Here is a 13,396-nt window from a genome sequence, read left to right on the forward strand (position 1 = left end):
TGGTGATGGTTGTACAACATGATTAATATATTTGGTATTACTAAAGTGTACACCTATAAGTTTTTGAGTTGGCAAATATTGTGCTATATATATTTTTATGACAATTTTAAAAATAAATAAAAGAGGAGGGAGGAAAAAAAATTCCCACCCCATGCCCCTTCCTGTCAGTCCCTACACTTCCATGGACAGTCACTCTTGTGATTTCTACCACCATAGGTTCGTTTAGGCATTTGTATTTTAACGTGTCTTAACAATTAACAGGTGCTGACATTTTGTTATTACTGCTATATAAGCAGGGTCCCTGATGCTATCCGAAACTTGAGTGTTTTCTTTTTTTTTTTTAATTTACTTTTAAATTATATATATATATATATATAAATGCCCCATAGCATTTTGGAAGATGTTTGTTTTCTGTGTGCTTGGTCTTCGGGCTTCTACTCTCCAAATGAATGTTAGCAGATTTTGACATAGTGTGACATCTCTTCCTATACTGAATTGCCCATATGTGCCCATTTCTGTCCTAACAGCCAAGCTCTCATCCTTGTGGTAGTGGAGTCCCTGCCTCAGTAGTGGTAGTCACTCAGCTGAGCTTGCAAGTCAGAAGAGGGATAATATTTAACCAGGTGTGGTGACAAGGATCAGTGTAGGCATGAGGATGTCCAAAGGATCCCACCAACTCCTTTGGGTAATTTAAGAGACATCTACTTTGAATGGCCCTTAGAGTATAGTGAGTTCCTCAACAAGCCAGTTACTTCAGGATAGTGTTTTCATTTATTCAAGGTCACTTGGCATCATTCCTCACCTATGGTCAAAGCTCTGAGTCACATTTTGGGGAGAGGGTAAAGGAAGGCTCTATCCTTCTGGGAGTTGCCAGTGCTGCACCCTCCTCCGAGTCACCCTGGTTAGGCAACCCCAGGGCTTCCTTTTGTGCACTGGGTCTGGCTACTCAAGTGGGGTTTCCCCAGAACCCCTTCTGGGTGAAGGGTTGTACTGCTGACAGGCTTTCTCAGGAGCCAGTGACTTCATCTTGCACCTGAATCTTCTGGTGCTGCACGGATTGCAGTGTTTTAAGTGAGGCTGAACAAGTAGACTGCTTCGTGGTTGCTACCCTTCATTTCAGGAATACAGGATGGCCGAGCCTCTCAGTGACAGGCGTGTTAGTCATTTAAAAATAAATGAATTAGCGACCATGCCTGCAGACTTTTGTTCAGTTGCGCCAGCCAAATTATCAGGGTTGTTTCGGGGACAGATGAGTGCCAGGAGGGACAGACGACACTGGCTTCTGAGCTTTTCTTTAAAAAGAGGTAGGAGTAAAGGATTAGTGAGAAAGAACCTTCTCCAGGGCAACCAATTTAAGAGGATGCTAAGGGAAGGCAGTGATTGAGAGTTCCTGTCCTGCCACTTAGTGGTGATGACCTTGGGCAAGTTCCAGAATTAGGTGGATTGAGTCAGATAAAGCTATTAAAATACTTAGCACAGTGCCCAGGACATAGTAAGCATCTGGTTGTACATTTTTAAAAAGAGAGAGAAATATTGCAGGTATAAGCACTGTTCAGTCTCTTGGCTCCCAGCCATCAATTACAGACCTCACAGAGTTACAGGATGTTAGAGCTTCGAATTATGTTTCCATTAGTGGTGATGGATTAGATCGAACCATTCCCATGCTTTTTCACATAGTGCCCCTTGTGGCCAAAGCAGGCATTTATGAAGTAACATGCTGGATTTGAAGTGAATTGACCAAAGAACAAGTTGGCAGTATGAACCCATCAATGAATGGCTCTGTGGGAGAAAAGACCTTGGCGATCTTCTCCCCTGAAGATTACAGCATAGGAAACTGTATGGGAGCAATTCTACTCTGTCATACAGGGTCGCCAAGAGTCAGAATCAACATGAGAGCACACAACAACCACTATGGGCAGGTGTTTGTCTTGGCCCTGAAGGAACATCAATGAATAAAACACACAAAAAATCCTGCCCTCATGGAGCTGCCATTCATTTGGCAAGAGAGACAGTAAGCAAGTAGTGTTTAAAGGTGCTAAGTGCATTGGAGAAAAACCAAGCAGAGACTTGAAAAGATGAGAGATCTTGGAAGTCCAGGCGGAGGAAGAAAGAGTGCTCAGTCACCTAGAGAGAAGGATGTCAGCAGTGTTTGAGGAGCAAAGAAGCCTGCGAGGTTGGAACCCAGGAAGCCAGGGGAGAGCTGCTGGAGAGCAGATCAGAAGAGCCAGTGAGGAGGCAGGTCAAGTAGGGTGTTACAGGCCAGAGTAAGAACTTCAGCTTTCCCTCCAAGGGGTGGAACATCGTAGAAGGGTTTTGAGCAAAGGAGTGATACCATTGGAGTTAGGTTTGAACAAGATCAATCTGGCTGCTGGGTTGAGAACATGAAGGCAAGGGCGGAGGCAGGGAGAGATGGTAGCTTAGACTAGGGTGGTAGTGGTAGAGATGAAGTGTCCTCTTTGTGCTTTGATGAAATTACTTTTTTTTTCCTTGGGGGTGTGGCGCCAAGAACATGTGTTAGTTAAAAAAAAAAAGTCACAATACTCTGTCAATATTAGACATCTGAATTTCACCTGCACACCTTATTTGCTGTCAGTATCCACGTGTGTATGCAGTGTGGATATATGAATGTTGAGAAGGAAGTTAATTAAATCACTAATGGAAGGACCCTCCCCACCCCCCATCCCACCTCAGGAGAAAGTTAGAGCCATTGAAAGGAGAACAGCAACTCACTATTTATGTGAGAATTTTGTTATTGAATACTGCATACATGTTTCCTTCCACATGTTTTTCCTCGTTTTACAGCAGGTCCTCTTCTGACACTATGCTTTATTAGCCCAAATTTCAACTAAAAAACAAAACAGTTGCTTGAGTCAGAATAGACTCGTGGTAACCCTATGTGTGTCAGAATAGAACTGTGCTCCATAGGGTTTTCAATGGCCAATTTTTTGGAAGTAGATCACCAGGCTTTTCTTCTGAGGAACCTCTGGGTGGACTCGAACCTCCAGCCTTTTGGTTAGCAGCAGAGCGTGTTAACCATTTGTACCACTCAGGGACTGAAACCCAACAAAAAAAGGAGGCCTGAATTTCCCCATGCCACTCCACCCAACCCCTCCCATCCTGTCTGTGCACAGCCAGGTAGAGCACAAGGCTTAAGTGATCTCTTCACCATCTGAGCTCTAGCTTCTTCCTATTTACCTTGCACGTGGATACGTAATATATATGTATATATGTAGGACTGTGGTTTTGGTTTTGATATTTTGAAGGTGATAATCCTGTATAGAAATTATTGAAACAAAATTCTCCCTTTTGAAAATCATCACTTAGATCCAAATGAAACTCCAGAAAAGCTCGATCTGTGCAATGACATTAGAAGAGAAACATGTGTGGCTTAGTCACAGATTGGCATTTAGGCTCACATTTGTGGAACAGTTGTCAGGACTAGTTCATCCAGGTTTATTCCCATCCAGTAATTCCTGAGGACCCAGTCATTGTAAGGGCACTGAATTTGAAGAAGACATTATCCCTAAGCTCCATTATGTATTTATTGAGCTTACCACTACGCGCTCAAGAGGTGCGTTTCCAAGAGACATGACTGGCTTTCAAAGGAAGAATTGGGGCTCACAGAGAAGCAGTGATTCTGCTTAGATGGGTATTAGGACAGAATGTTTGAATGATGTATTATCTTGGAAAATTAGGCACAGGATGTGCCTCAAGCTTTAGTGGATACAAAGGAGGTAGAGAACTTTATCCCCTCCCACAAGGCTCTTAAAATGTTGATGCGTACACAATTAACAATACAGGAGAGGAATGTGTGGTCAGCAGAAACTTTCTGTCAACATGCATTAACAATATAGTTAGAGCTCTTTTTTATAAGCATATACTTACATGATTTTTTGGGGGGTATCTGTTGTTATTAGTGTGGAACTCGATACATTTTTTTTCATAGTGCTGGTCCAGGCCTAGGTCACCTGAGAAATGGAAGTAAGGGAAGTAGTGTCTCCCCACAGTCCTTCCTTCAATGCTGGTCGCTGCCTGCTTACCACACTAAGGCACTCCCCTGGCCTCAGCAAGTGTTAACTGCTACCAGATTTTAAACACAAGTGAGGTCAAACTTTGAGATTTCGTGAAGGGGTGTGGCATCGAGGGAATCTCCCAAACTCTAAGCTGCTGTCACTTTAGCCACTACAGCTGGTCCCGATTTCTAAGTACTTAAATCTCCTTGTAAGTGGCTTTGCTGACCCCAATTCCTAATGGGCATTCACCTATATGACATCTTTTTAATGTATCTAGGTCATTGGTGGAACCAGAAGTATGATGAACCAGACAGTCTTAACCTCTGCATTGCCTATTCTTCTCCTTCTCATGTTCTTGGAGACTCGAAATTGGAGTAAAACTCTTCCCATTAGTAGCAGTCAAAAACCTAAAACATTTTCAAGGAGACCTCAATAATACTTATATATAAAAAGTAACGCCAAGAGGCCCAGGATAAGCTGCCCTTAAAATTCTTTCCTGGAACATTTCTCATTGTGCTGACAAATGTGAAGTTCTTTTTTTTTGCTTCTAGGACCTTTCTTAGGGATTTGTTTTGTTTTTAATTTTTTTTTTATTGTGCTTTAGGTGAAGGTTCACAGAGCAAATTAGTTTCTCATTAAACAATTAATATACATATTGTTTTCTGACATTGTTTGCCAACCCTGTGACATGTCAACACTTTCCCCTTCTCGACCTTGGATTCCCTATTTCCATTTGTCCAGCTTTCCTGTCCCCTCCCGCCTCCTCGACCTTGCCCCTGGGCTGGTGTTCCCATTTGGTCTCAAATACATGGTTGAATTATTGTTTGTTTTATGGGCCTGTCTAATCTTTGGCTTTCTGGTGAACCTCAGGAGTGACTTCAGTACAAAGTTAAAAGCATGTATGAGGGGCCATAGTCTTGGGGTTTCTCCAGGCTGTCAGTAAGCCTGGCCTTTTTTTTTTTTTTTTCGTGAGTTAGAATTTTGTTCTATGTTTTTCTCCAGCTCTGTCTGGGACCCTCTAATGTGATGCCTGTCAGAGCAGTCAGTGGTGGTAGCTGGGCACCATCTAGTTGTGGACTCAGTCTGGTGGAGTCTGTGGTAGATGTGGTCCATTAGTCCTTTGAACTAATCTTTCCTCTGTATCTTTAGTTTTCTTCATTCTCCCTTGCTCCATATGGGGTGGGACCAGTGGAGTATCGTAGTTGGCCGCTTGCAAGCTATTAAGACCCCAGATGCTACTCACCAAAGTAGGATGTAGAACATTTCCTTTATGAACCTATGTTATGCCAGTTGTGCTAGATGTGTCCCTCAAGACCATGGGGGGATTTGTTTTCTACCAGAGCTGGGGCCCAAAGTCCTGGGTCTACTCTGGGTAATACAAAGGAAATGAGAAACTAATTCAGGGCTGCCTGTTTTTTCTCATTTCCCAATGGGATATACAGTCCCTAATAACATACCCAGAACATTCCTATAACCCTATTCATTGAATGATGGAATTAAGTATATAGTGGAGCTGCTTGGGCCTCATTTGAGGGGGTTTAGTTATTCAAGTAGTAAAAGTCTCTGTTAATAAAGTGGTCTTTCTTATGACTTTAGCAGCTGTGCAGCCCTAATTTTCTGTGACAGGCCTATTTCAAATATTTCTACCATGTTCAGGCCCTTTTTTTAATTCACAAAATATCATCACCATGTTGATCAATTTTTACCATTTCATTAGGAGTGTCCTATCAGCCACCTGTCCTAGCCAGACTTCCCCAGGACGGAGTACAGAGCCCAACCAGTGTAAGCCCTTAGTGAGTGCGATTGACCAGTGAGGTCTGCACACTAGCTAACAGTTGAGCTAGACCTTGGCCCCTCTAAGAGCCAGTGGGCAATTGAAATAAACACACAGAACTCCAGCTCTGGAAGGGCTGCTGTAGATATCACTGGGGTCAGTCCTGTCATTTTACAGATGACAGACTAAGGCGCATATATGCAGCGTGACTGGTACAAGCTGGTGGTTGCCTCTTGAAGACAATGGGGAGAAGGAAGCATTGTTTACTGGACTGAGGGCATGTCAGGAGCCATTCCTTTGAAAGGAGCAGTTGCTTCACCTCAGAGGTGAAGAAGAGCCAGTGATGAGCCCACAGCCAGAGCTGCAATTCCTGTTCAAGGCCTTTTTCTTATTTTTAAAACATCTGTGATGTGTTAGACAGTTTGTATATATACGGTCACTGATAAAATCCAAATAGAAGCTAGAGTTCATGACAAAATTGCTCTAGGCTCATAACCTAGCTCCTGAAACTTGAATTCTATGAATTGTTTATAGGATTAAAGTAATATTTTAAATATAAAATATAATCCCAACAGGCTTTACTGGACTTGTAAGTAATTAAATAGTACCCTGTGTCTGCCGATTGGTGTACCTGGAGTCAGTAGACTGTGCTGGTATTTTGTTTGCCATAAGTCTTTAGAGGATAAAAAAGTCTCAGTCTTCCATGACTCCTACTTCTCCTATTGTCTGCCACCTTCGTAGACATGTTCACCCTGTCCTGCTTTTCCTCACTATTCCCTGCCTCACCTTCCAATGTTCTCTTTTTATTAATGGTAGTCTTCCTCCAGCCTTAGCCCTCAGTCTTTCCACCCTCCTCTGTTTCTGTTCCTGAGGCACTTTTTTTTCCTCAGCTGTCGCTTCTGGCCTCAGCCCTCCAATCCCACACCCACATTTGCCTTTGGAACATGTTACCTGTGTGGCCTTTGGTCACCTCAAACCCAACAGAAAACAGGGCCTGGAGTAGATAGTCTCTGGATTTGCTATTGGTTCTCAAATTCAGTTTTTCTAAATCAGCATTTAAAATCAGCCTACTTCTCCCCTCCATCTTCTCAACTTTCCTATTTGATGATACCACTAATCTCTCAGCCATTTAATATATGTTCTCTTTATATATTACACACACATATACACAGACACAATAGTGATGGGGCAAAAGGATTGAACTGACCGAAATACTTGCCTAGAAAGAAACAGCTCAAAGCATGTCTTATTCCTATTAGGATAATAGTGTTGTCTTCATATAGAAAGTAAAGTTTGTTATTATGCCAATGAGTTTGTGAATTTTGGGATGTCCGTGTAAAAACTACAAATGCGTGACCTGCTGGGCATTCTTTCCCTCTCTTTTCAGGAGCCTCTTGTTACCTTGAAAAGCTGGCGGAACAGTCGGCTTCTATGCCAGAAGTGAGCTAGCTTTCCTACCTCCACCGCTGACAGTCAGTCTCAAGGAGAAGCTCATAAACTTCCTTTTGCTTATTTGCCCAAAGGCACATCTATAAATACATTTCAGAGTGAATACATATGTCAAGTTTAAGATTCAGATTTGATGTATCAGAATGTTAGCGCTGGGGAGCATTCGAAGTCAGGCTTTTCAGCCTTTTGATCTTATTGAAGAGTTAGCTGAGGCCCAGAAAGGTTAGGTGATCTACCCAAAGTCACACAGCTAATTAGTGACAAAACTGCCACTGAAGCCCTGGGCTTCTAACTCCTAGCCCAGAGCTCTTCCATTCGCCCACCTAAATATACTGGGTCTCCCTTCAGCTATGCATCTGGAACATGCATATGTCATCTGACAGACTCCAATAAATTCTTGTTCTTAGTCTATTTTAAAACACTAAATAGACACACAAATAATTTGTAATAAAATCTTAAGCTGTAAGTGTGACCGATTGACACTATGACTTCCTTAAGTTTAAAGAGAAGACCGTAAGATTATAGAAGCTGTTGGTTTCTTTGTTTTTCTGGTTCCTTTATCTACCTCTACAAAATCAGGTCTGAACAGTATGTAAAGACTCTTCTTTCTCTGCTGTCCCCTAAGTACACAGGCTCATGTAAGAATCTAACTTCTGAGAAATCTGTATTTTAATTATTGATGATGCGTATTGAACTTCTATATCATGGATTTTTCCTAAGTTATAGAGCAATCTGGAGTGGGGAAAGAATGTTTCACAATACTGCTGTATGTAGTCCTTCAGAGTGAATTAACCTGTCACCCTCTGGACTGATTGAATTGTAACTTTCACCTAAAATGGTACCTGGCCAAGATTTTTGCATACGATTTCTTTTGGCCGGTTTTTCAATACTGTGCTTTCTATGCCACCTGGCTTCTTAGGAAGGGTTCTCTTCTAGATAGCTTGTGTCTCTATAACTCAATTTTCTATTGTCATTTTTCTTTAATTGCATGATATTCTAAATATGAACTTGTGCCATCATTAGGATAATGCACATATGTTCCTATAAGAGACGGGGCTCACAGAACCATCTACAGTGAAACCTGCGAGAGCCAGAACGCGACGGGACTGCCTTGTTTTTCCGGGTCTCACAAGTTTTCTGCCTTTGACAGGGTGCGGTCTTACCACTTTTTCTGTCTCTCCTTTTAGCGAAATATATTTTGCAGGTTTTACTGTATTATGGGTTTTTTTATGGTTTTTGTGAGGGAACATATGGACCTTACCCTCTCAGATCCAAACCTGGTGCAGTTTTTCGTGGGACACAAGAGGAACCATAGCAGTTTAATTAGGTCTGTGGTCTACATGCAGAGAAGCCTCAAGGAACATGCCTCTGGACATGTGAGGAAAATGGAAGGTCCTATTGCTCTGCTCTTCTCTGAGGGTCCAGATCCTCTGAGGATGGTAGAGAGAGTTCCCAGCATTAGCTGGGATGACCTGGTAGGAGCAAGGGGGATCATATTTCTTTACTACCTGCTCCCCGAATATCCACTTTAGGATGAAAATGAACCTCAGCAAATCCAGAGCATTTTGAGCACCCCTTGGTATATTGCCAAACTTATCTGTAGTTTTTTTCGGTGTAATTTTAAAGTAATATGTACTGTATCACACAAGAGCTTTTCTGGTTCCGATCTAACTTTTCAGATGTTTTGGTTATGGTTTTATTCAGCCTCATCACCAAGCTTCAGTTAATAGTAAGCAAAGGTCATGTGCTTTCCCTACATTCTGTGGTGTCTTGTAAGCATACAGAAGACGTCGAGCTGCCTCAGGATGTTGGGAGTAGGCAAGAGGCGGAAAGCCTCAGCCTGACCACTCCCGATAGAGAGCTGGCCTGCCCTCCTGACTTTGGGTCGATTGCAGCATGTCAGGTGGTGGCAGCACCTTCACCAGGCCACTCTTGTGGTTTATCTGTGGTCTCTGATCTGTCTCCCCAAAACAGCATCTGCTGCTTGCGAATCAGTTCTTCCGAGAAACATGCAAAACTGCCCTGATAAAGCTAAAGTACGTCATTGATTTAGAAATTTGAAGTCTCTGAGGAGCTCAGATAGAAAATTGCTTTGGTGAGCTCTGAACTCATCGTGCCCAAAAGCAGAAGACCAGTGTCAAAAAAACTTGTCCCTCAGTTTTCACTTTACATTTTTCGAACGTTCGAGAAATGGATCCCCTATGCAAAGGTATGTGTATGGGTGAGTGTGTCGACAGGAACCAAGAAGAATATCATGTAGATTGATTGATTAAATGACTTTCGTTTTTGACTTGTCTTTGTATGTTTTTTAGCCTTGATAAAGAAGCATTTTCATATTAGGAAAAATGTAAGACAGTGCTAGCTTATTATGTTTTATTGATCTTTAGCCCTTTGCTTGTAGGTTTTTTCCTTTGAATGCCTGATAGTCTCTTCTAACACCCACCCCAAGTCCACCATCACTACCACCACCAAATTTGGTTTTGCTTACCTGAGGGCACACTGCTGCTCAACCCTTTTCTCCTGAGTCTATTTAATCTTTACTTGCTTCTTGGTATTGTTGGTTGTTGTAGAGTCCAACTTATTTGTCTTTAGTGTTGCTCTTTCCTCAGATTACTGACCCCTTGAAAGGTCAGATTGGTGTTCTTACCATTTCTGGTGATTCTTCAAAGGGGTTCAGAGGGAATGGCAGGTAGATGGCCAACATGAAACTTTTCTCCATTTCTTAAGCCTGCAACTGGCAGCTTATTCATTCATTTGGTGGACACGTACTGGACATCGACTCTGTGCAAGGTGCACAGCTCCTGTCCTCAAGGGGCTCACGGTCCCAGATGCGCGTAGGAAGGACATAGGGTACAGCATGACCAAGGCGTACTATGGAGTTAGTTCTGATTAAGGAGGCTAGGAGGAGTGGGTACCATGTACCCTAAGAACTTAGGTTGTAGACTGGAAGGACAGGACTCCTAGGTAAGAACCATCATGAGCAAAGGTTGAGAAAAGCAATGAAGTAGGGGAACAACACAGAAAACAGCTCTGTTTTCCTGGTGCTGTGTAGAGTGCATGAAGTGTAGTGAGGGAGACAAGACTGAAGAGGCGGGCTGTGGTGTGTGCAGAAGGCCTTGCACACATGGAGTTCGGCTACCAAATACAGGCCCATCAGGAATGTTTGAGTATGAGACTTGCAGTATTAAAGGTCTGTCTTCTCCAGATTATTCTTAGATTCTCAGCGTGTAGTGCTGGAGGGGACCTGTCAAACTCAGGCCTCACATCATTCAAGACGAGAATGAATTTGTGACTGAATGTTTTAGTTAAGGTCAGGATGTTGGGTGGCGGTTCTCTCATGCGATATGGCACCCACAATATTGTGACATTTGTGCACACTGACATGTTAAAAGAGGCACCACCGAGGTCCACAAAAATAGTCTGTTTACCAAAAAAATGGAATATTTGTATAAACTGTATGAACATTTTAACACGTTGGTATTGTAGGTTTTCTACTCTACATGAGGAAATGTTTCATACAGAAAGCAATGGTTGCATTAGTATGTTTTTTTGAAAAGCATAAAAATATTCTTAATACTCTTTGCCTTAAAATTAGGATTTATGTTAACTTTGACATCCTGCATATAATATTTATTATGGTAGTAACTGAGCTGCATGACATCATTGGTCACAGAAATGTAACATCTGACGCTTATACTTGATCAGTAATATATGTTTTCACTAAAATAGTTGCATGTCAATAATGACTGGGAAAATCAGTAGATAGAATGCAGCTGCTTAGTCAATGTCTGAAGTGTTTCTGCATCTCTGAAGGCACAACAATGACTAGTTTAACTGAATTTTTGGTCTTGTTCAATACATTTATATTGTGATATTTACAACTTTAGGCAGATGAGAATAGAGTGGGAAGTATGGGGGAAAGTTTCTCTTTGGTTCCATTTTAAGTTACTTCACAGGGTCGCTCTCAGTCACAATTGACTCAGTGGCATAGGTTTTGGTTTCACAGTATTTAGCTGCTATAGATAGATGTTTTAGAAGTGTTTGGCACTTAATAGTTTCTATTTTTATAAAATAGAGGTGGCGGTGGTGATTGTTAGGTGCCATCAAGTTGATTTTGACTTAACTGCCCCATAGGGTTTTCTAGGCTGCAGTCTTTTTGTGTGTGTGTGTGTGATTGTGCTTTAGATAAAGGTTTATAGAGCAAATTAGTTTCTCATTAAACAATTAATACACATATTGTTTTGCTACATTGGTTGCCAACCCCATGAAATGTCAACACTCTCTCTCCCCTTCTGGACCTTGGGTTCCCCATTACCAGTTTTCCTGTCCCCTCCTGTCTTTTCGTCTTTGCCCCTGGGTTCATGTGCCCATTAAGTTTTTTTTTTTATGGGCCTAATATTTGGCTGAAGGGTGAACCTCAGGAGTGACTTCAGTACTGAATTAAAAGGGTGTTCAGGGGCCATACTTTCAGGGTTTCTCTAGTCTCTGACAGACCAGTAAGTCTGGCCTTTTTGTTTATTTTTTTAATGAGAATTTTGTTTTACATTTTTCTCCAGCTCTGTCCAAGACCCTGTATTGTGATCCCTGTCAGAGCAGCCAGTGGAGGTAGCCGGGTGGTAGCTGGACACCATCTAGTTGTACTGGACTTAGTCTGGTGGAGGCCGTGGTAGTTGTGGCTCGTTAGTCTTTTGACTAATCTTTCCCTTGTATCTTTAGTTTTCTTCATTCTCCTTTCCTCCCAAAGGGGTGAGACCAGTGGAGTATCTTCAGTGGTCGCTCACAAGCTTTAAAGACCCTGGACACTACTGGAAAGTAGGACATAGAACATTTTCTTTATAAACTGTGTTATGTCAGTAGAGCTAGATGTCTCCCAAGACCATGATCCCCATAGGCTGCAATCTTTATGGGAGCAGATTGCCAGGTCTGGGTGAGTTAGAACCACCAATCTTTCGGTTAGCAGCTGAGAGCAGAACCTATAAGGCCCAAAGCAATGCCTTTTTTTTTTTTTTTTGGTCAGTGAACACAGAGCATTGACTCTGTGTCTGGCACTGTGCTGAACATTGAATGATAAAAGATACTTCAGGCACTACTTTTTTTATAGATTGTGTTCAACGTGTTCTTACTCGAAAGTTAATTCTTTAGATTCTAGTGGATAAGAAACCTTTTATATTTCCTTTTGAAGTATGCAGAAGAGGCTGTTCAAGAAAGATACTTTTTATGATTACCACCAGGTGTCAGCAGAGGACGTGGAACACTTGGCAAAGGCAATGTCTGTGTTCTTGGTTTTCTAGCTCGTTAAAGCCATCCCCATTGGAACTTTTAAAAGGCAACAGACCTCTTCTGAGCCACCTTCTCCTAAATCTTAGTGTCAAACACTTTCTCCTCAAGAGTATATCACAATTATTTACCCTTGCCTTATAAAAGTGGCACTAGTTCCTTGATTTTTTTTTCTGATTTAAAGCTTTTAATTCTGTCTTTCACACAGTGGTTCTACAGAGTAGAGGTGTTATTAGAGGGGACATTAGGGGTGTATCACTGAGCTCATGTATTCATTGAACACTTCTCCCACCAGTAAGTGAGACCACCTTCAGTGGCTATGAGAAAAGATGTAGGGTCCATTTCTCTTCTCACACAGAGAAATAATCTGATAGTGGAACTTGATAGCGCCAGACTAGAAAGAAATTTTCAGAGAGTAAAGGAGAGAGGCCTAGAAGGCTTCAATGACTCAGCTGTTTGGCTTGTTATATAGCACGTACTTGGTGGTGTTCACTTACATATGCTAAGGAACAGTGTGTTGATTGACAGGGAACCTTGTTGAGGTGGGTATGGATTTGTATCATGCTTGTTTTCACCACTTTCTCATCTTGCTTCCTCACTTGAGTAGGCAAACTGGACAGGGATCAGAGGTGTCTAGTGTGGGGCATTGGGCAATAATGTTAGGTAAAACTGAACTCACTTGAGTAGGCAGGCTGGACAGGAATCTGAGGTATTTAGTGTAGGGCATTGGGCAATAAGGTTGGGTAAAACTGAAGAAGCACTCCCTCTTGTACCCAGGCTTCTTTCAGGCCTCCAATGGTGTCAGAAAAGGTGACACTTTAGGAGGCTGCCGGTTTGGATGAGTTGCTAAGCTATTGGTAAACTGGAGGAGAGACTGGCTGGG

The 13,396-nt window shown here is 42.1% G+C and overlaps 1 protein-coding gene across 1 annotated transcript in view; it reads left to right on the plus strand.

Moving 5' to 3' along the window:
• The window catches only part of TSPAN7 (tetraspanin 7), a 128,783-nt gene that overhangs the window by 89,571 nt on the left and 25,816 nt on the right, over positions 1-13,396 (plus strand). The window lies entirely within an intron of this gene.

This window comes from Loxodonta africana, chromosome X, assembly GCF_030014295.1.
Source record: "Loxodonta africana isolate mLoxAfr1 chromosome X, mLoxAfr1.hap2, whole genome shotgun sequence".
NCBI lineage: Eukaryota > Metazoa > Chordata > Mammalia > Proboscidea > Elephantidae > Loxodonta > Loxodonta africana.